Source organism: Diabrotica undecimpunctata, chromosome 6, assembly GCF_040954645.1.
Source record: "Diabrotica undecimpunctata isolate CICGRU chromosome 6, icDiaUnde3, whole genome shotgun sequence".
Lineage (NCBI taxonomy): Eukaryota > Metazoa > Arthropoda > Insecta > Coleoptera > Chrysomelidae > Diabrotica > Diabrotica undecimpunctata.
Window position 1 is genome coordinate 51,557,766 of NC_092808.1, and position 24,377 is coordinate 51,582,142.

Genomic DNA, 24,377 nt, shown 5'->3' on the forward strand with positions numbered 1-24,377 from the left:
AAGTTGAACTTACAATTAAAGAAAGAAAGCTACAGTATCTCGGACATGTGATGCGGGGCGAGAAGTATGGCATCCTGCGACTCATAATGCAAGGAAAGATAGATGGCAGAAGAAGCATCGGAAGAAGACGAATTTCATGGCTCAAGAACCTGAGGGAATGGTTTGGATGCAGCTCAAAATAACTTTTTAGAGCTACTGCCTCAAAAATTAAAATAGCTATGATGATTGCCAACCTCCGTAGTGGAGATGGTACCTGAAGAAGAAGAACAAAAAAAAAATCCGACGGTCACTTATCATTAAAAATAATAGTCCGGGAGATAACATTACAAATAGAAAATGATAGTAAGCCAATTGATCTTAACACCCTGTATAATTAATAAACAATAATTATACAGGGTCATCAACAGAATCAACAAAAACATCATTAAATTTTCCATTTAACCCAAAGTTTCACAATTATTGCTTCACCCTGTATAATTATTATTTATACCATTGTATAGCATTTTTTATAGTCTTTTCAATGATGTATTACAAGTAGGGGTTTGCAATTTAAACTTTTTTGGTTATGGTGGGTGGGGCCTAAGGGGTTGATGGGGGGTGAGTTTCTCTTTAATGTCATTTTAATTCCCCATTACTATCCTAGAAACAATTTCAAGCATTTTTCGATATCAGCTTGTGTTCGTGAAGAACATTAAAACGAATAGTGTTTTTATAGTCCCAGTCCATGTCCCAATTCCATGTGTGTATTGCTAATATCGATCTCTAAATTACTAAAACTTCGATTTTAGATCACTTTTAAAAATTTCCTTACCAGGTAGCTAATTAGCAGTACTGTTTGATATCTGTAGGTACATGTATATACGAGTATGTATGATCATAAAGGTACATACCATTGTAATTATTTTAGTCATTTGTGTTTCCCTTTTTAGTTCAGATATTTTTCTTCTATATTTTCCTTACATTATTTCGTCACCAACCAGGTTATTTATCTTTTTTGTGATAATGTTTTTGTTTTATTTAGTAGTACTCTATGTTTATACAATAGTTTTATAACAATAGTTTGTAGACTAGTTTGGTTTCGGACTTAATTCATTAGCTATAAGTCGTAATAATAATAATGCCGTGAACATAAATCGATTTTTCAGTATAATTTGCAAAAATACTACCGTGTATATGTATGTCACGTACTTAAATTACTGTATATCACTGTAAAAAACCATAAAAATTATCTTTATGAGGGACATTTATTTTTGTATTTGTATTAATAGATTATGAATTGATTTGTAAAATGAAGTAAATAAAATGAATATAGTGACTGAACATGAAATATTTAGGCTGCACAATTCTGATAACTTTGAGAAAATTTTGAAATTTGAAACATTCTAACTATGTGTAATTTACTAATCCTTAAAATACTATGTCCTTCCAAAGTGTTATTGCATTGGCAAAAATGATTCTGCAGTATTCGCAATAAAAAAGTTGAGAAGGGAAATAAGTAGTTACGATTCCATTAAAGTCTTGTATTATTTGGAAAAATATGATTTATTAATAAACGTATTAGTTCTCCGTGCCGAGTTAGCCCATGGCTTGTTACATTATCTTTTTTTAATCTTTCCCGAGTTTTGCTTAATTTTTTTAATTTACAATTTTAAGTCATTTATATATTTGTCAAAATTATTTTTCAATTTGATTTTACGTTTACTTTTGAACTTGATTTTTCTATTTTCACCAGTTTATTTTTTTTTCGTCCAGTCTCTGGCATTGTTTGGGTATGTTCCAACCATACAAGTCTTTAGGCTTTTATGGCGAAAGTATTCGGTTCTCCTTATATATTCTCCAACTATATTATTTTTGTTCATTTTTACCGATACTAAACGCTATTGTTTGCCTCCAAAGATTTTTTAAAAACTTTTCTTTTCCACACTTAAACCATTTGTTGTACTTATTTATTTATTCTACATGCCTGGCTGTCATATTAAAGGATGGGTCCTCCTATTATGTTATATATTCCTCCTTAGCACTCTTAAATACATTTTCATCATCATCATCATCAACATCTATAGATCCATTGTCGGATGTAAGTCTCCGTTAAGTATTGTGTCATTTCTGTTCGTTGATTCTTGCATCCAGTGGATGTGCTGTAAGGTTGAAAAGATTCAACCGTTCTAATCTATAACAACATTCTACGAGTATAACCTAGCGAGAGATCAAAATTAAAACAATTTTTTGAAGTTGAAGATGTTTGAGCTAACCTTATACAATATTTTAGTGTTATGGAAAAACTTGACCAGAATCATTAAACGTGTATTATTTTTTTATTCGTTATTGAATTTTTCTTTATATAATTTGACTTATTCCTGCCACCACAAATTGTATAATCAAAAGAGATATTAAAATATTACTGTGATTTCTTGGACAATTAATTAAATATTGGCGTGTTCCGAAATAAATTTTACATTTATCTTACAGATAAGTAACCGCAACATAATTTGACGTGACAAGTCGGGCACATTTTATTTTAGAAATAAATGTCTATCCTTCAGATAACTATTTGTCCGATAGAACAATATTTATCTGGATGTGAAAAGACCGGTCCTTTCATGCAAGAAGTTTATTATTTTAAAAATTTAATTTTTAATTCTTTCAAAAATTTTGTTGATCCTAAAAAAAATTCTGCGAATTTGGTGATCGTTTTAAAATATAATACAAAACTCGAGCTTTCCCAACAAATAAATTGCCAAACTAGAATTACGCTGGTTTTATTTGTAGGTCGATTTCATAAGACGACTTTACGCAAAAAGTTCAGCGACTCTCCAAAAGTGACTTATTTGTTATGAATCTCAACCTTTTCTATATTAATATTGTCCAGAGTTATATCCTCAGTTATATCTAGAGATTCGTTGGCTAAATATTTAGTTTTGCCCAAGATTGCCCAAATTTCTGTGGAGTCAAATGCCTTCTTGTAATTCACCATAGTTATCTAAAGTGTTATATCGAACGATTTCCGAAGTGGAAATTGAAACGTCAATAAATGTATTTTAACCTTTAATTGTGGCTTATTCCCATTTAAATATTAATTAATTTAAAATGCCACAAGAAAATAGCTTCAGAACAATATCTATAGTTTGCAAACAAAACTTTTCTAAAGACTCTTATAGACTAAGATATAATGATTTACAGCCATATTTTTTTAATCTTATCTTCTTTCATATTTGGCCTTTCCTAGATATTCAAATCTTTCTACCTCTTTAAAATTGTATATTTTTCTTCTTCTTGTCATGATTAGCTAATTATCTAATTCGCTAATTATTATTGTCAGCTAATTTTCCTTGCATATACTACTTATCTGTCTATTCCATATATTTAGTGATTGCTTTATCATTTGTGTATACAGTTTTGTGTACTCTTTTCATTTTTTCTTTTTCTCCTGATCTTTGTATTACGGCATTTAATTCATGTTTGCTCAGAGATGCACTACAAGGAATGCTAGTAATAAACTAGTCGAGTCGCAAAAGCTTTCTTATAATCCATATTTACAGTAATTGTAAAATTGTATTGATAATCATTTTACCATGACGTATATTTTGGGTTCATAAGACTTGTTAATAGATTCTAGGTGGTTTAACATACTTTATAAAGACTTTCTGTTTACCACACTAAAACTAAACCGTTAAATTATTATTACTTTACATTAGAAATACAGAAGGTATTAATAAAATCATAAATAAACACAAAATTAAAGCTATCTGTAAAAAAAGCATACAGTTCCTTGTTGTTTTTCTTTTTTTTATAAGTTTGCCATACACAAAGATTAATTGAAATAGTGTCATTATCGCATTACTTTATGCTAGTACCATACCATAATTAAATTGATGGTTATCAAAGAGAAATTTATTATTACACGAAACTGACATAATTGCATTAGTAAAACAATGTAATATAAATTATATTTTTCAATTTTTCATCATAAAATGTAGAAAACACGAAAAGGTCACATAGCAAGAATATATTGAACATCAGGAATGCAGAAAATTGCGTAATAATTAATAAGCTTTTGTAAATAATACGACGAACACATCAAACATCACATAAACATTATTGTATGTAAGTGTAATTCTATATGTATTAAATGAAATATGAAATAAGTTACTTTCATAAAATGTACCACTAAATTCAATATAAAATTTTTGGTAACGATAGGTCTTAATTTCTTTACCAATTATGGGTGGCATTTACTACAGTAGTGAATAAAATTAGTTTTAATCAGTGGCGGCTGATGATAATATTGTCTACCAAGTCTACTTCTCATTAACTCAAATCTCAAATTTTTTATTATTTCATTTTGAGTCTACTCAAATTTTTTATTGGAGATGAATCATTTCATCAATTTTTAGTTGCAGTTAGAGAAATGTCTTCAACTAAAGTTTTTTAGATGATCAACATGGCATTTGCCCTTCATCTTTCCTTCAACGTTGAATCCAAACCATATGACAGTCCTCCTTTGCTATATTGTCTTCTTCGTAAGGATGTAGTGGCGTCATGTAATTTGTTTGACTATTTATGTTTAATTATCTCTCTCCTGTTATTTTGCTTCGGAGAATTAGTAACCAGTCATGTCCTTTATTTGGTCCGACCATCGTACTGGAGATCTTTCTCTGGATCTTTTACCCGCTACGTTACCTTCAACTATCATTCGCTCCATGCCTTCTCTTCTTCTTTTAGTTATATGTCCAAAATATATCAGTATATTTTGGTTGATAGTTGTGATGAGTCTAGATGAGTAATATGTGCGATAGGCGGTTCATGGTATGCGCAACATTCTACGATAGACCCACATTTCAAATGCCATTATACGCATTGAATCGGCTTCTTTATTGTCCATGTTTCTGAAGCATAGGTGGTTATAGGAAATATCAATGCACGAACAAGGCGTAATTTTGTGTTTTTTGTGATGTAAGTGTTCTTCCAAATTTTTGTGAGTTTGGCTGTTGCCGATTTTACCATTGCGATGCGTCGACGGATCTCGTCGTCGCATCCTCCACTGTTAGTAATAACGAAGCCTAAGTAATTAAATTGCCTGAACATTTTGTAACCTGCCGGGTTTCTTATCTCTGCTTGGTTGTTTCTGATTCTTTCGATGATCATCACTTTGGTTTTCTGCATATTTCTTTTTAAACCATACTCCGTACTCACAGTGCCTAGCATATTCATAATTTGTTCCAGTTATTCTTGTGATGACTCCAATATGACAGTGTCATCAGCAGAACGTAGGTTTTTGATTTTTCTTCCTCGTATCGTTGCTCCACCTTGCCATTCCTCAAAAACTTAACGCACAATAAATTTACTATATATATTGAACAGAATAGGGGATATTATACATCCCTGTCGAACTCCAGATTTTAATTTGAAGTTTTTTGAAACCACATTATTAACTCTTACATTAGCAGTATTATTTACATATAGTTTTTGTAATAAATAGATTAGATGTTCTGGCGTACCCATTTCTCTAAGTATATGCCACATTTTATCCTATTTTACGGTATCAAATGCCTTGAAATATTAAGAATATGTTCTCTTGTTCATCTACCTGGGACGAATCCGCATTGTTCTTGGGGAATTTGTGGTAAAAGAATTGATTTTAGTCTTTCATTGATGATGGTTAGAAGTACTTTGCTCGCCTGTGATATCAATGCTACTGTACGGTTATTACTGCAGTCTGTCGGTGAACCTTTTTTATATATGGGAATAAACGTGAGTTTATCCCAGTTATTTGGCCACTTTCCGGTATTCCAGATCTGATTGCAAATTGTTAGCATTACTTCCGTCCCCAATTCTCCCATTTCTTTCAGTGTGTTTCAGCTGTTATTCCATCTTCTTCTTCTGATTTAGGAAATGTGTATTATTTATGACAGTATTAAATTAAAAAATAATATATGGTTGAATGCTCGAATATATGAACTTTACAAATAAAAGGCAGATATCGAGCACAGTTTTTTATGACTGTCTCCTGTCTTCTGCCGTTGCCCACAATGTAGCATGAAAATAATTTTTAAACTGTTTGTCCTTTGTTAAGTTTTTGTGTAAATGTATTTAATTTATATAACATTCATTGACGTGCTGGATAGCCACCAATTTTGACGAAATGCCCCTGAAGATGCTCTGAGAGCGAAAGTACTTGGACAAGATTTAATAAAAAACCTTTTATTTTTAAAGCATTCAATTATATGTAAGTAAGCAACCGATTACATTTTCTTGTGTTAGGTAAATATATTTTATTGAAATAAAGTCATAAAATCAGATAATAAGGACAATTAATGAGATTAACAAGAACAACAAGACCAGAGTTATAATGCCAACAGGGGAAACAGAATGCATAGAACTAAAAGGAGGAATCCGCCAAGGAGACTCGCTCAGCCCATTGTTATTCAATATGGTGATGAATCAAATAATTCACGAAGTAAGAAAACGACACGGATACCACATGGGAGCGCATAAAATCACGATACTATGCTATGCCGATGATGCAGTACTAATTGCTGATAACAAAGATGACCTACAAAGGCAGCTCCACACCTTCGATGTCACAGCAAACAAACTTAATATGAGAATATCAGTAGAAAAAACTAAATGTATAGTGATCAGTAAAGAGCCGCGTAGATGCAAACTAGAAATAGACGGCAAAATTGTAGAACAAGTAATGAAATTCAATTACCTAGGAGTAGAGATCACTAGTGACAGGGATATAGGAACAGAGACCACAAGGCAAGCATCAAAAGCGGCAAGAGTAAGTGGTTGCCTCCGAGAAACCATATGGAGAAACAAATATCTGACCACGGAAAGCAAAATGAAAGTATACAAGACAACAGTAAGACCAATCCTAACGTATGCAGCGGAGACAAGGACCGATACAAGAAAGACGAAACAACAAATCAACAATATCGACATGAAAGTATTAAGATCAATAGCGGGCATATCATTAAGAGACAGACAAACCAACAGAAGTATACGCAAACAATGCAAAATTCAAAATATTAACAGGTGGATAAAAACAAGAAAAAAAACTGTAACGAACATGTAAAACGAATGGGACCAGATAGATTAGCGAACATCTGTAAAAACAACAAGCCGTATAGCAGAAGACCCGTTGGAAGGCCGCCAAAAAGGTGGAAAGATAATGTACAGTCAACAATGACTGAAACAGAATAAGAGGCAGACAAACAGGAGTAATCCTAGTCGTACGAAGAAGAAGAAGAAGAAGAAATAAAGTTAAATGCAGTTATAACAGAAACGTATGAATATGAAATAGCTAAATATAAAATACTAAATAATAAAAATAATAAAATGAATTGTTTGTAAATCATTTTTGTAGGGAGGGGGCGCCCCGTAGACCTCGCTAACCAGGCCCCACTGGTTTTAATCAATGAATAGATTTACCAATTTGTCTGTCCGTGTGATTTAACGAGAGTAAGTCATTGCTATTGTTATTCCAAATTTTCACACCGTTATCGGTCATGTTTTCATTTTCTAACTTTTTTTTATCCCTGGGGTAGTTCATCTCAACCGCAGTGAACTTACTTAAGCCGGCATCTCACACAACGTGGAAAGCCGCTCTTCGGTGGTTTACGTCGGCCAAATAAAAAAGAAAATAGATATTAGTGAAAAAAGAGAGACCACGGTTAGCACCTTATGTTAGTGTGAAATTAATAAATATTTACTTTTTTTTGAGAACTACGAGTACTTCGAGATCCAGGGTTAAGTTTAGTTTTGTCCACCAGTGTTGCCGGTAGAAATTTTAGTTAGTTAGATAATTTAAAAATGATAAAAATTACAACACAACTTCGTTAGACCAGTCCATCGTAAAATTACCACGACACTGACCGTATCTGTTCCTAGTCATGCCAGAAGGGTTAAAGGGGTAAGTACATGCTATAAATCAGCTTCCAACTCTATTTGCAGCGTGTGAATTTACCGACAAACGACGGAACTAGACGCGCTGGCCACAAATAAACAATTTTGTCCTATCCCAGGGATCATAAACCACAACTATTGAGAGTGAATAGTTGTAAGTGAAGAGAGTGAATAGAGTGAAGAGTTTGTCTTTTTATATTATATATTTTCTATTTCTCTTCGCCAATGAAGAACGCCGCTCCACTTTCTGTCAGATCGCGGCTTTACGATCAATTTCAGTTAGCAATAGATACACACCCTGAAACCCCTCAGTTAAGATATAATACCTACTGCTTCATATAATAATAAGCCAAGATGTGCATGTAATGAACAATTTAGTAAAAGTTATGCAAATACGCATTACGAAAATATTGTAGAATTTTTAAAATATTAGGAATTTTTTTATTTTTCGTAGCAAAAGATTTCAAAAAAATATTTTAGGGTATGTAGATTTTTGGCATGAAACAGACGATTGATGTTAGTTCACTTAAATATGCAGAATTATTTTTAATTATTATCTAAACTATAATTTTGTATACTAGTCAGAGATTTGACCTTTAAAAATCATACCAACAAGCTGAATTTTGCTGAGAATGTCAATTTTTGGACCTTAAAAAAGATACAAAAAAGTTTACTACTTTTATCACCTGGCTTCCCTCTAAAACGCCAACTCCTAGGAAGGGGTGGGGGGAACTAAAAAAATCGATTTACCAAGAATCTGTATACGCTGTGGAAAAAATATTTCAAATAAAAAATGAAAAATGTAGCTGAGAATATTTTGAACAAAAATGTTAATTAGCTCTTTTTGTGTAGAATATACCGTTCTCTCCAAAACAACACTTGGCGACAGACAATTTTCAATGTCAGTTACTCGCGCGAAATAAATATAATTTGTATCAACTGGACGGTAAAAATTCGATATCTTTTGATCAGAGTGTCCTATCGACAAAATTCAAAATGTCTTTTAAAGGTGAAGAATGTAGCTTTCGTATGCAATTGATGACATAAAATTTCGATTTTGAGTTTTGGCAATAAAAATGGGGCATTTAAATTATGCCTAAAAAACGCAGAATATAAACTTTTATATTACAAACTATCGCACGTCACGGGAAAGGCCTTCCGAAGACAATATGCGATGGAATTTGTAGCTGAAGTTGTGTAGTTTCGAAAAATACTTGCAGATTTCAATGTTTTTAGCGTTTTTATGCATATTTCAAATGCCTGACATTGGTTGCCAAAACTCAAAACCGAAGATTCATACTAAAATTTTTAAAGTTATCTGGAAATTCCATAGTGACCGGTTAATAAAAGTAATACATTTTATTATTGATCTCATGAGAATAATAAAAAATGGCAAAAATTGCGTAATGTTTATTTTATGTGTTAATGTGTATTTATTTAACACCATTATAAAAGTTGACTTCATTTGCAACAAAATACAAAAACTTTTTATAAAAGCTGTACTCTTCACCTTTCAAACGCATTTCAATTTGTGTCGATAGGACACTCTGATCCAAAGATATCAAATTTTTTCCGACGAGTTATTAAAACTTATTTCGCGGGCGTAACTGACATACAAAATCACCGGTCACCTGCTAATAAACATTATTGTTCAAAATTATCTGAGCTAATGTTTAATTTTAGACATTATTTCTTCGACGTATATATTCTTGGTAAACCCCCCTCTATGACGATGAGTTTTAGGGGGAAGCGGAGGGGTAGGAGTGGTAACTTTTTTGAATTTTTTCTGGGCTCTCAAAATTAACATTCTAAGCAAAATTCACCTTGTTTGTATGATTTTTAAGGGCCCAGTGGCATTTTCGTCTCTGATGACTGGGGTATTGCTAGAGATATAAATTGTTATAATAAATAAGCTTCTATCCAGAAAGTACCATGATTTTGTAAAGAAAATTCTAGGATAAAAGATAAGCTTTGACCAAACTTAAAAAAATAGAAAAAAATCATAGTTTTTAATTCAATATACTTCATTTGTGCTATAAAGATTGTCCTTTAAAATTAATTATTTTACGAAATCCAACGAATTCTTCTCAAATAACGTCTTCAGAAGAATGCACGTCGCTACATAAAACGTCAAATATTAAAGCATGTATTTTACAATTTGAGGTTTATTCCCAAGAAGATGTTAAAACATTCTGTAACTAACAATGTACAGACTAGAGCTTGATATAGATACATCTAAAAATATTATACGAATAGAATCGGGATTTGTGTGAGATTTAAAATGTAAATAAGATACCTACTATTATGTACAAAAGAATCTTATGCGTAAAATTCTAAAGAGGCTTTATTTTTCTAAGAAAATTCTTTCAAATGATTTAGAATATTTCGTTTATAATAAAATATCCAAAGGGGAACCACCAGAATCTATATTTCATATTATTTCCCTGGAATGTCAAATGTATTTTAATATTTTTATGACTATTTATAGATCCTGTAGTTTCACGTATAAATATATATAAAAACTCATAAGTGCAGCAAATGCATTTTTGATTGCCGGCAATCAAATACAGATCAATCTGTAAAAGTTTGTACCGTGGCGTATTTATAGTGTCATAATTATATATATTAAAAATGTCAATAATTACACAACTTAAAAGAGTCGTATAGTTTGAAGGATTAGCTTAATTTAAAATTCAAATACCTAACAATCAGAAGATGGATTATGAAAAATAAAAACCTAAATTGTTCACAATGTAAAAGCCGCAAGATTCGATAAAACTTTTAATGGCCGGCATACCCTTTTAACAGCGCCAAGAAAACATAACAATACATGGAGAACAAATTAAATAAGTTGAAAAATATAAATATCTGGGTACAATAATTAACGAAAATAATGGGTACACAGAAGAGAGGCAAGAAATTCTTTCAACAAACTGAAAAAAGTACTCTGCAGCAGGGACATTTCAATTTCTTTAAAGATAAGACTTCTGAGATGCTACGTGTTCTCCGTATTATTTTATGGGTTAGAGGCTTGGACTTTAAAGAAAGATGTTTCGGACAGATTGGAAGCCTTCCAGTTATGGGCCTACAGAAGGATATTAAGAATAAGTTGGGTGGATAGAGTCACGAATGTCGAGGTGTTGAGAAGAATGGGAAAAGATAAAGAGGTTTTAAATACAATTAAAGTCAGAAAATTGCAATATCTGGGACATGTCATGAGCGGCGAGCGGCGTTATAACTTGTTGCAATTAATAATGCAAGGAAGAATACAGGGTAGAAGGAGTCGCGGAAGAAGACGCATCTCTTGGTTAAATAATTTGAGAGCTTGGTTTAACTGCACTTCTGCTGACCTCTTTAGAGCAGCGGCGTCGAAAGTGCGAATTGCCATGATGGTTGTCAACCTTCTTAGAGGAGATGGCACGTGAAGAAGAAGAAGAAGATACCCTTTTAAATTCAGACAGCTTTATTGGAAAAACATATAAACCATTGGCTCCTATAAGTCTATAGGAGAATCTGAACCATTCAAAACAAAGCTTAACAAGCGTATTAAAGGAATGTTAAAATTTAATGATCATCAATGATAATAATAAGGACCAAAGTGGCCTTTAAAATTATAGACGAATGTAAAAAAGGAGACTAATATAAAAGAATTCGTGTTGTAACAGTAATAGTTGTCTGATATTACCTACAGGAGCTTTAATTAGTCCATATAAGTATATTGGCAGGGATGTATCAGTTCAGCTGTTCATACTTTTTCTGAGCAGTACATAATATATGTAGTTTCTCAATTTTTTCATGAATTACAAAGAATTTTGAGATATCGCTATAGATAAGCTGTATGATTTATATTGTACGGATGTGTCTCCCAGACCATAATCTATTCTCTTCTTAGTATGAATATTAAGCGACATTTCTGTATATCACTGGGCAATGGGCATATCGTTGTTCATGTCTTTATCAAACTCTGGTGATCTCAAATTAGAATTAAACCTTAGTACAGAACTGATTAGTGAATAGTCTACGGGAGATTTTTCCACACAAACTCTAATCTTACCTGTATATTATTATCATACAAATTTAAAATCGATTGTTGTTTAAATGGTTGTGTTACAATACTGGAGTCTGTACAATAATTTTGTTCGGTTTTTTGCTAAACTAAATACAGTACCAATATAGCACACGCTACCACCAAGCACCAAATCTATGAAATACATGAACAATAGTGCCAATACACATGTATATTCAACAAACTATATTCTATATTAATTTGACCAAGTTGAAAATTATATAGGTACCATATATGTGAAATTCTTAACTCGTAGGTACGTATAATCGATATTAAAGAGTAATGGAGTAAATAACTAGATGTAAATGCATGCAGTAGCATTAGGGTTTAATGGATAAAATGAAAGGAAGCAATGGAAAATATTGAACCTTAACAACAATTAGTAATTACTATTTTATTGTGAATAAGCCACAATTGAAGGTTAAAATAAGTTTATTGACGTCAAAAAACTTATTTTAACCTTCAATTGTGACATATTCCAATTAAAATAGTAATTTCTTTAAAATGCCACAAGACAATACCTTCAGAACAATAATTAGCAATTATATATTATTAGTATAGTAAGTGATGAAATAACTGGAAAACTGGGATGTCCAATACAACCACAAACCATAGAAGAATGAGTGACAAATAGTAAATAAAAGTGTATTGTAATAGTGACTGGGTATATGGCAAAACGACTAGTATTGGTGAAAATAGATTATATGTTACTAAAATGTTGGAAGATTAGGGTACGTTCGTAACTTTATAACACTATGTGGTAGGTTATAGTTGTAATGATTGATTAAATATTATTTAATTAATTCAAGTGGTTATACTTATTCCAGGTGATACACTGATGATGGACTTTTTAGTCCGAAAACGTTCTGTGATGTAGCCCTAAAGGGTTTTTAATTATATACCTTTAATAAACCATTTTAAATAAAACTTTTGTGATTGATGGTATACAGTCAACTATAGAAATTTCTTTTTCTTTGTGAATGATAAAAAATTAAATATATCTAGTAAAATAATAAAAAAATACAAGTAAGTTTCTAGTTACAGCTTGTTACCGTTTTCAAAATATACGTTTTTGAAAAATGAAATAAACTATCTTTTGTGTTGAAAACAAAACTTCCTTTTAAAAAATTTTTTTTCTTAAGACGACTTTAATAAAGGATTTTCAACTTTAGCTAAAAAGCCTGATTACATAGTTTGAAAACCATTTCCAAGCTGAAATACGTAACTTCAAGTATTTCCAATTGTTCTTTTGTGATAATTTCCTAAATATATTAACAAAATAGTCAAAAATTTATGACGATTACCAGTATTTGTGGCCAAAATATTTAAAGAAAAAATAGTTCCAATCTACTTACAAAAATAATAATCATAATGTTCACAATGTTTCTTTGAGAATCACACCAAAAACTTTATATAAGATACATAAAATCTTCACTTCACGTACTGTTTACAAAACACTGGGTTGTAATATAGTTTATTTTGTCTAGTGTGGACAATGGTCAACTAAGTAACGGAGGTAACGGAGGTCATAACACAGGCGAAGTACGGAAAACTTAAACGTACAACTAAGGAGGCAGTCTGTCTGTGACGTTTTAATATAGTAATAGCTCCCAAAAGGGCTCCCCGAAGGGAGCAATTACGGAAAAATATGTATTAGTAAGCGAATTAAAGAGAGATCCACACAAATTATAGGAAGTGATATTAACAAGAAGAAATAAAACACTTTAGAATAAGTAAATGATACTCTCAAAAAACAACTACAATGGAGGTATTAAAGAACTGTAATTCCTCCTAATACCTGCAATTAGAAAGATTTAATTACTAAAAAAATGCAATTCGACAGCTCAAACGAACCACAACAATAAGTGAAAGAGTCCAACAAGGTAATATATTATACTGAAAACACCAAAGATTATTAAAAGATAGGAATGTTGGTATGAAAACCAAAATCTTTTTATATATAGCGAAGATCAGATCTGTCGTTACTTATGAAGAAGAAATAATAACCGAGATAAAGATAAATTACGAATTTTTAGAGAAACAGAAAAGATATTATTCTCTACATCAAAGTACAAAGCTAATATAATCACATCATTTCTAAAAAAACGAGATGTTGAACTAATAAAATGAATATTATAACGGAAACCAACAAGAGCTGTTTGAGACCTCGAGTAAAAACCAAATTGTGGATGGAAAGACCAAGATAAAGAAAAAGATTTTGTTCGTTTTCCAGGTGTTCATCCGTTGGTTGCTTATTTTCCGTAAATTAGGATATATTTGCATACGTTTCCTCAATATCACATTTGGCATTTTTCATGATAGGTTTTTTAAAGGTGGGATTAAAAATCAATCTAGCTTGCATGAATCCTACCTTGAAAAAAGAAGCCTAAGAAAATGGTAAATGTGATTATAACAAAACGTATGCAAACACCTCCTAATCTTACGATTCATTCACATCTCCCACTCTACAGGAACTAAACAGCCTACGGATAAAAACCTGGAAAATCAACAAAACAGGAAATATACTTTTTTTAACTCCTGGGTTTGTCGGTCTGTTATAAATAAAAGACTTATAATTATTGCTTAACCGTTTCGAATATTTGCTATTTTCAATAAGCACTTTAAACATTATATTACACAATTATATTTTTTACAAGTGGTAGCTGACCATAGATACATCTTGCAGGTTGCAGGTATTTTAAAATACGAGTGTTTCAGGGTCGTATTTTATACATCTGCCACGGTCCATTTAAAACTCTCCCTACCATTCTATTTATTAAAGTGTGATACATATGAAAAGATCATATTTATTAAAGAAGAATCATATCAGAAAAGGTTAATATCATATTTTGCCAACACTTTCGACATTTTTTGTTCAGAGAATCCATTGTTGTATTGTAGGGATATATATATATATATATATATATATATATATATATATATATATATATATATATATATATATATATATATATATATATATATATCTATATATGAAAATTACTAAGTTCTCGGGAAGAACCGCGTTGAGAATTGAAAACTCGACGTTTCAGCACCCATTTTGGAGCCATTATCAAGAGTGATACGGTTCCGTTTGAGTTCGGGTCTCTACCTGCCTACTTCCCTCACTCGTGATGTACCAGTATCTTGTTCTGTATAAATACAAGAACTGTCTCTCGGCACTGAGGTCTCAATTTGCCTACTCCTCAGTATCGAGTGACACTGAGGACACTGTGTCGAGTGACACTGAGAAGTTTTATTTAGTGACATTCCTATTATTATTACTAGGTATGGTTTGTGTCTGTTTTGGATTGGTATTGGAATTAGATTGATTTCTGATAATGCAACTTCTTTTTTGAATTAGATGAATATAAAATTCTGGTGGATAATAATTTTTTTTTTGTATGATATCCTTAACTTGTTTCCGATTTTCGGAATGGTATTGTGGGCTAGATAGCCTAATTGCTCTGTTAGTTAAACTGAATACAACACTTCTTTTATGGGTTATAGGTGCTTTGATATTAAAATTTAAATATTTTCCGGACAAAACATATTTATAAACCAGTTAGTTGTTATCAGTCGGTTATTGTTGTTATATACTCTAAACTTAAATCAAGAAAAGTAATTTTGTTATTTTTCATAAGTAAATTAAATGTTATTATGGAAATTTTTGAACATTTAAAGAATATAATCGATTTCATTATCTGGAATTCAGAGTAAGTAGTCATCAGCATATCGTTTGTAGAAATGTATGTTGTACATTAATTTAGAGATGACTGTTTTTTCTAATTTTTCCATTACTAAGTTTGCTATTGGTGCTAAGATAGGCGAAACCATGGCCACCCTAGAAATCTGAGAATAGTATTCATTTTTTGTGTTGAAAAAACGTAAAGCTAAGGCAGAATTTTATAAAATAAATTGTAAAGACTGCAATTCAACATATATTGGGCAAACACACGCTTATCTGCATTGATGGTGGTTGTACACACACACATACTGTACAAACCAAGGAATATAACACAACAGCTTTAGCCAAGCAGTCTTTGGAAAATAGCTTTTCTGATTCTTGATATTAAAAAGGTACAGATTATGGAAAAAGAACAAAACTACAACAAAAGATGCATATTGGAGATGTATCACATAAAAAAGATCTAAATTCTATCAATAATAAGACTGACATCAAAGATCATTCAAATATGTATCCCAATTTAATAAAATAAGTTGTTTTTTAAATGCACTATAGCAGATGTGTAAAATACTACCTTGTACCACTCATTTTAAAGTAACTGCCAGATATACCACTTTTTCATTCCATCTTAAACTTTTAAAGAGTGGAGACGTAAAAAATATAATTGTGTAATGTAATGTTTATAAAATAAAGTGCTTATCGAAAATGGAAAACAGGCGAAACGTTTAATCAATAATTAAGTGTTTTTATTTATAATAGACCGACATATCCAGAAAAAGTTTTTAGTTAAAACTTCGCGGTCAGGAATTAACATTATATATATATATATATATATATATATATATATATATATATATATATATATATATATATATATATATATAACAAACATGGATCAGTTAAAACACACCATTAAAAGATGTCACAAACGAAGTTTTACTATCATTAACTAAATTTTAAAATGTATTTTGTTCATTATTTTATATGTTATATTTTATATGTGGGTTATTAATGTTGAGTGTCATAGCTTTATATAAATAATCTCAACGACTAGTAAGTTGCACTGACAATTTGTGATATATTGTAAATATTTAAACATTCTTCTAATTACAGTGTCTTGAAGAAGGAATAAAACAATTCCGAAAGCTAGACCAAAAGTCACTGTAACATTCCGGCCAAACTTTCTGACTGCAGCCCTAATAGACTGTGTTGTTTGTTTATATCGACAGATCCAGTATTTCTTATAATATATATATATATATATATATATATATATATATATATATATATATATATATATATTTAAGAGAAACTAGAATCCAAGATGTGGTGAAATGGATACGAGTAGACCCAGGAAGAAACGCAAAATGGGAAAAAAGACATAGACGCAATACAGAAAGACCACTAGGAAGATCCCAGAATATGTGGTATGCAGATGGACATCAACATCACACGAGCTGGAATGATGGAATAAACACGAACTTGTCCTAAAGGAAGAAGAATATATGTATATATACATTCTCTTATATTTAATATTCAATTCATTATAGTGTATTTCATAATTTCGTAATATTTAGTCTAATATTCAATATTAAATTAGTATAATGAGTTCTTAATTACGTGCACCACAATTTTAAAAAATTCAATTTCATTTCAACTTTATTAAAATTTTTCAAGATTAAAAATAAAGAGTGTCCATTAAAACAAAAATAAACAAAAATACTAATAATGCCGCCAAAATTTCATTTTATAAAAGAAAGTATCAATTAATCTCTTAGTTTTTTTCGAATATACCCTTACCTTTAGGACAAAAAACTGATTGCACTCAAACACGAAAAGGTCACAACAACAGGTGAACGATCACTTGTTTCGAATGTCCGGCCGGCTTAAGATGAGTTGTAAAAATATCGAACTCCAAAGTGTGTTGATACTTGTAATCGAACTGACCAAATGTATACTCCCCACTTTTCTTTTTCAAGTTAGCGCGCGTTCCCCGCGAAATCACCGCTGAAGTACAAAAAAACTAATCGCTCAATGATACAGTCAAATTATTCTGATGCGAGCGTTACTTGGGAAATTTCGGTAGGTAGTTGTAAGAATTGATGTTTATGATGCAAGAGGTAGTATTTTAATAATAATGCAAAAAAGCGATAAACAATTAAGTATTAAAACTTTGTAATAATAAACCAGTACGTGCATACAAGGAATGTGATAACCAAGAGCAAGTCATCTGGAGAATTTATAACCAAAATGGGAGGACGACAATGGGAAGTGATATGTCCCTTACTTTTCAATATACTACTGGAAAAATTTGCCTAACAATGGGATTTTATTTCTGTTATTAGCATAAATACTTGTGGAATTGTAAGAAATATTATTTCTTAATATATTTAAATATATCCTAGTAAAAAATGATTATCGATTCTGGATTAGAAACATAAATTATAAACAAATAAACAGGGATATTCATACAATTAAAAAAAATACAATATTTAACATTTACAATATACGATTCTAACGGAATAACAATATCATATATAAAAGACTAATCAGAACAACAAAAGGAATGAAATAAAATCAGCATCAACATCATTTATAAAAAAAAATCAGCATGTTAAGATCTATTTTATCCAAAAATTCTCCCAATTATGGTGAAATTTAAAGACCACTAAATGTTATAATACAGGAGCTTGAATCGTACATTCAAAATATAAAATTTGGCAGATCTGATATATGTAAACATTGACAAATTTATTGCAATTTGACAATAGAACTTAAAGGACTTATTTTTAAGATAGGAATTTTTGAATTTTTCATTACAAAATTTATACGACAACCGTAATATTGCGTTATTTGACTGGGCTATAAGTGTCGCGCAACATTGGAAGAAGGTGGTCCACAAAGAGTTGTACGTAACTGGATGTAACACTTTAATGTTGTGATGTATGAACAGTAGCGTTGTACTCATTAGTAAACGATTGTTGTTTAAAGCGGCGGAACTTTTAATTTAGTTGTGGAAGTATGCAGTAAATTGAGATGCCAGTAAATTAGGGAAGGTTTCAATTGACAACTACTGCTTAATTATTCTGTGTTTATTGGTAGACGCTACAGCAATTGTTACTATATAAAATTATTTACGGATTTAATTAATTTATTGAATACCAATTTTAACAAGCCTCAAACAACAAGGGAAACATTTTATGACGAATTAGAACAAGTAGTGGATCAAGACAGAGGGACGATGATAATACTTGAGGATTTTAACGCTCGAATTGGCAACCAAGTAATACACGGAATAAGGCAAAACGATAACGAGAATGTTAAAAACGAAAATGAAGAACTGATCATAAACTTCTGCACTAATAAAGAACTTAAAATAAGCAACACTACAAGAGAGATCAACACAGGGTAATAAGTTAGATGCCTATGGTTGGAGACAAAGTGCCACTGGTTTTTGAACCAATTTATACTCTAGATAATTTAATTCTCAAAGAGACATTAAAGCACATTACATGCAAATGCACCACAGGTTGCAAAACTACTAGTTGTGGGTGCAGAAAACGTGGTTTGAATTGTACGAACTTGTGCATAACTTATGTGCAGTGATTCTGAAAATGTATATTTAGAGACTGATTTAATAAGTGAAGACAAACAACCTGTAACAAAAAGGTTCAGAGCTGACAGTAAAGTTTAATGAATTAACCAAATTTTAACTTTTAAACCAATGTATGTAAAGAAAACAAAAAAAGTAAAGTTCAATAAACATTTCAAAATTTAATAAGACAGGTGATGAAAAAATCGACTTATTTTATCAAAGCAGTAACGCAGATTAGATTAATATTGTATATCATATCTGTACGAAAAATAGAATAAAAATATTATTACATTATAAAATTGCGTTTAAAAAAACGCAAGGTAAAAATACGAGTAAATTTTCATATATTCGTCATGTAGTAACCCCCACCTATGTCTTAAAAGCTTCAGATATCTGCGAAACATTTTTGACCTTTTTTTTTAACCAGACTGGGCTATATTAGTAACATCAAAACTGAGTAAAGATGTGACCAATTTCGTACCAGTCTCGGATAGAATAATATTACTCCAAATAAATACTCAACCATTTAAAACTAACATACTTCAAATCTATTTGCACTCCTCTTTAATCGGAAGATATTCTAGTCTATTTGTTAGACTTGTGTTCATCAATTTTCTCTACTGCACATCTCCATTACCTATTTATAAAGCTCTTGACATAAAGACCTGTGGTATGCGGTAATCGGAATTTGGAAAAAACGGTTGTTTCGATGATAACCCAAATTTAAGAAGTAAACTATTTTTAACTTGTGAATTGATATGTGTTAACTTTGTTGTTAAATATATTAAGCTTTGTCAAATCAATTTGATAAATGATGCAAATTTTTATTTATGTACCTACCGAGATATAATAACACTAACATTCAACTTTAATACACTATAATTTTTAATACCATATTATGTTTTTAGGTGATAAAATCTGTATTTCCGGCGTGATCATGTGGTGCATATATACCACAAAACCGGTAGCCTGGTAATTATTTAGAAAATGTAAAACGCAGAGCCAAAAGAAACAAGAAAATGTAGAAAAGTAAACAAAATAGGACAATAATAAATTTAATACATGTACCAGAAGCTCTAGATTTTATGATAAAAAGATTAAATTAAACTATTTTATTAACCAAGGTAAAAGAGATAAAAGAGACTGCTTGATTTCCACACAAAAATTCATCATAAAATGTGTATCAGAGACCATTCCGTTTAAAAACGGCGTTATTTCAAATAACTAAACTATCACTAAAATAAGTTCTTATCCAAATTATGTTACAAAAACATTGTGAAAAATAATTTATAGTTCGATCTTTTGATCAAACTATATCTGATCTGTTTGATCTATAAAAAAAATAGAAACGGAGAGTTAAAAAACGGAGAGGAAAAATAGAAGTTGCATATTTTTTATCTTGATTTTCTTGTTAAAAATTTCGATAAGTGATAAAATTACTAATTTACAATGAGTAGAGGCTAATAACACGCGTTAGATTTAAAATGTTTAATTTCAATGACAAAATGTTGAAGAAAAAAATTAAGGGAATAAGTTGTTTTTGAGAAGGCATCACTGCTGACCATTTGCTAATGATTAGAGATTAGAATGCACGAATAGGTAACGGTAAGAAGACGGGAATGGTACAATACATGAAACTATGGAGAAAATGAGAAAAGTAAAAGTAGAGAGGTAATACTTAAATTTTGTTGCACTAATGATTGGTTAGTTGATAACTCTTTCTGGGTGTAAGCTTTAGAATCTAGATATACTTTTTAGTATAAAGTATGTTAGAAGATTCAGAATTAGATAGAAGTCATCAAAACAAAATACCACGGGTGTTGAAATAAGACAAAGTAAAGGTTACAAAGTAGGATATAAAAAGTACTAGAACGAACAAAACTTTATGAAACGATGTGCTCACTTTAGAGCTATTCTAAAAGTCGAAATCGATTCTATAAGGGTACATTTTTAAGGCATATTAAAAAAACTATAACATTTTATTAAATTTGTTATTAAAAAACAGTTTGAAAAAGGACTGGTTTTTGACTTATAAACAATTATAATAACTTTCAACATTTTTTATGTCACACGCTTGTTAGTAGTCTAAATGAACAGCTGGCGAAAAAGCACACTTTTCAAATAAAACAAAACCTTCCATGACCAGTAGCAAACAAGATAGTAATTGAGTATTGAACAAAACATTATAACTAAAAATCTAAATTTTATTATCCATTTTATAAATCCTATAAGAGAACATATTTTTAATATTCGTCAAATTATCGAAAAATCATGAGAGTTTAACATAGAAACATATGCTTTGTTGACTATTCCAAGGCCTTCGACACCGTAAAATGTGATAAAATGTAGCATATACTAAGAGAGAAATGGGTACACCAGAACATCTAATCTATTTATTATAAAAACTATATGTAAATAATATTGCTAATGTAAGAGTTAATGATGTGGTTTTGAAAAACTTCAAATTACAATCTGGAGTTCGACAGGGATACTTTATGTCCCCTATTATATTCAATATATATATAGTGAACATATTATGCGACAAGTTTTTGAGGAATGGCAAGGTGGAGCAACGATAGGAGGAAGAAAAATCAAAAACCTAGGTTATGCTGATGACGCCGTTATATTGGCGTCATCACCAGAAGAACTGAAACAAATTATGAATAGGCTAGGCATGGTGAGTACGAAATATGGTTTGAAAATAAATATGTAGAAAACCAAAGTGATGATCATCGATAGAAGCAGGAACAACCAAGCCGAGATAAGAAAGTGGTCAGGCAATTTAATTACTTAGGCTCCGTTATTACTAACAATGGAAAATGCGAAGACGAGATCCGTCGACGAATCACAATGGCCAGATCGACAACAGCCAAACTCACAAAAATTTGAAAGAACACTGACATCACAAAACTCACAAAATTACGCCTTGTTCGAGCATTGATATTTCCTATCGCCACCTATGCTTCCAAAACTTGGACAATAAAAAAAGCCGATTCAAAGCGTATAATGGCATTTAAAATTTGGGTCTACCGTAGAATATTACGCATACCATGCCAAGTGTCAAGACTGATTTAAATATTTTATTTTTATTGTTGTAGTTGTTTTTAAAAACATTCGTTTTGGGGCGGTGAATGTTACCCTTAGACTCCGAGCTGGACCAAACCACAGACAAAAGGTAAGTGAATCTCATATAGAATTGACAATAAGTTATTAAATCTGCCAATTATTATTTGAAGTACAACATTTTATTTTACATATCTATTTACAAATATTTGCTATTTTCGCTACTTTTATTTACAGTCAAAGTATTGCATTTTTTTCACCATTATTATTCTAATATCACTTAACCAGCGACCTCTTAAGTTTTATACAAAACACCATGGACCGCCCATCGCACAAATAACTCAACTCTATCACAACTTAACATAAAAACTAAACTCATCACAACTATCAAACAAAATATAATGAGATATTTTGGACATGTAAATAGAAGAAGAGAAGGCATGGAGAAAATGATAGTTGAAGGTAACGCAGCAGGTAAAAGATCCAGAGGAAGATCTCCAGTACGATGGTCGGACCAAATAAAGTACATGACTGATTACTCATTGTCCGAAGCAAAACAACAGGCAAAGGAGAGAGATCGTTGGACAGAAATAGTCAAATAAATTACATGACGCCACTACATCCATACGAAGGAGAAAACATAGAGAAGGTGAGAACTGTCACCTCCACTTTTAACTGTGTTATTGTGTGTATTGAAAGTGTGATTTTTCACCAGATTTGCATTAAGTCTACTTACAACCCTATGACATAAAAAAATATCAGAGTTATTATAAACGCTTAGAAGCTATTAAGTCAGCCCTTTTTCAAACTGTTTTTTAATAACAAATTTAAAACAATGTTAAAGTTTTAAAGTAAGCCTTAAAGAATCGATTGCGGTTTATAAAACACCTCTATAGTGACTGTTTGTTTAAGCACAGTTGTTTAAATAATTGCTCTCCGGAAAAAACAAATTGAATAACTCAAAACTATTTGGTAGATCTGTTAAAACAACGATGTCTGGATATGAATCAGGACATATATGCTTGCTTCATAGATTTTAAAAAAGCTTTTGACAGAGTTCAACATGAAAAGCTTTTAAGTATTCTTAAGACCAAAAATATAGATATTAGAGATCTACAAATTATATCGAATCTGTATCAAAATCAGAAAGCAAGAATAAGAGTCGAAGGAGAACTGACAGAGGAAGTAAGTATACTTAGTGGAGTTCGACAAGGGTGCATACTTTCACCACTCTTATTCAACGTCTACAGTAAAGTGATATTTTAAGAAGCTTTATTGGATATTGTGGAAGGTATTTTGGTCAACGAAAACAGCATTAATAATATTAGATATGCGGACGATACTGTCATATTTGCAAGTGACATGGAAGATCTACAGTACATAATACAACATGTATACAATGCATGTGAAAGGTACGGACTGCAAATGAATCTCAAGAAAACGAAATCAATGATATTCTCAAAAAAAAAAAAACACAAAATGTAGATAACCTGATCATCAATAATATAACGATCGAAAGAGTAACAACATATAAATATTTAGGAACGTGGCTAACCGAAGATGGAGATCAAACAAAAGAAATCAGATCTGGAATAGAAATGGCAAGAAACACGTTCATAAAATTGAAGAACTTACTTTGCAACCGTAACCTTAATCTAGAGATCCGTACAAGAATGCTACGTTGTTACGTTTTTTCTACTTTACTATACGGCATGGAAGCGTGGACAATAAAACAGTCTGAAATCAAAAAATTAAACTCCTTTGAGATGTGGTGCTACAGGAGAATCCACAGAATATTGTGGACTGAAAAAGTAACTAATATAGAAGTGTTACAAAGAATGAAGAAAGAATATGAAGTCATAAAAACTGTTAAAATTAGAAAGATTCAATATCTGGGTCATATAATGAGGGGCGAGAAGTACGTATTACTTAGGTTAATTATGCAAGGAAAGATACAAGAAAAGAGAAACCCAGGACGACGCAAAATATCCTGGCTAAGAAATTTGAGGGAGTGGTTCGGTTGCAGCTCATTAGAATTATTCAGAAGCGCGGCCAAT

General features: G+C 31.1%; 1 protein-coding gene across 4 annotated transcripts in view; it reads right to left on the reverse strand.

Moving 5' to 3' along the window:
- Positions 1 to 24,377, reverse strand: part of CAH1 (carbonic anhydrase 1) — a 210,019-nt gene that overhangs the window by 146,322 nt on the left and 39,320 nt on the right. The window contains exon 1 of one of the 4 annotated variants that reach the window (XM_072534697.1): positions 17,463 to 17,620. The exons of the other annotated variants lie outside the window; for them this stretch is intronic. The gene's annotated coding sequence lies outside the window, so the exon portion shown is untranslated. Of the gene's footprint in view, positions 1 to 17,462; positions 17,621 to 24,377 lie in introns of those variants that run through there. 4 annotated transcript variants of the gene reach the window in all.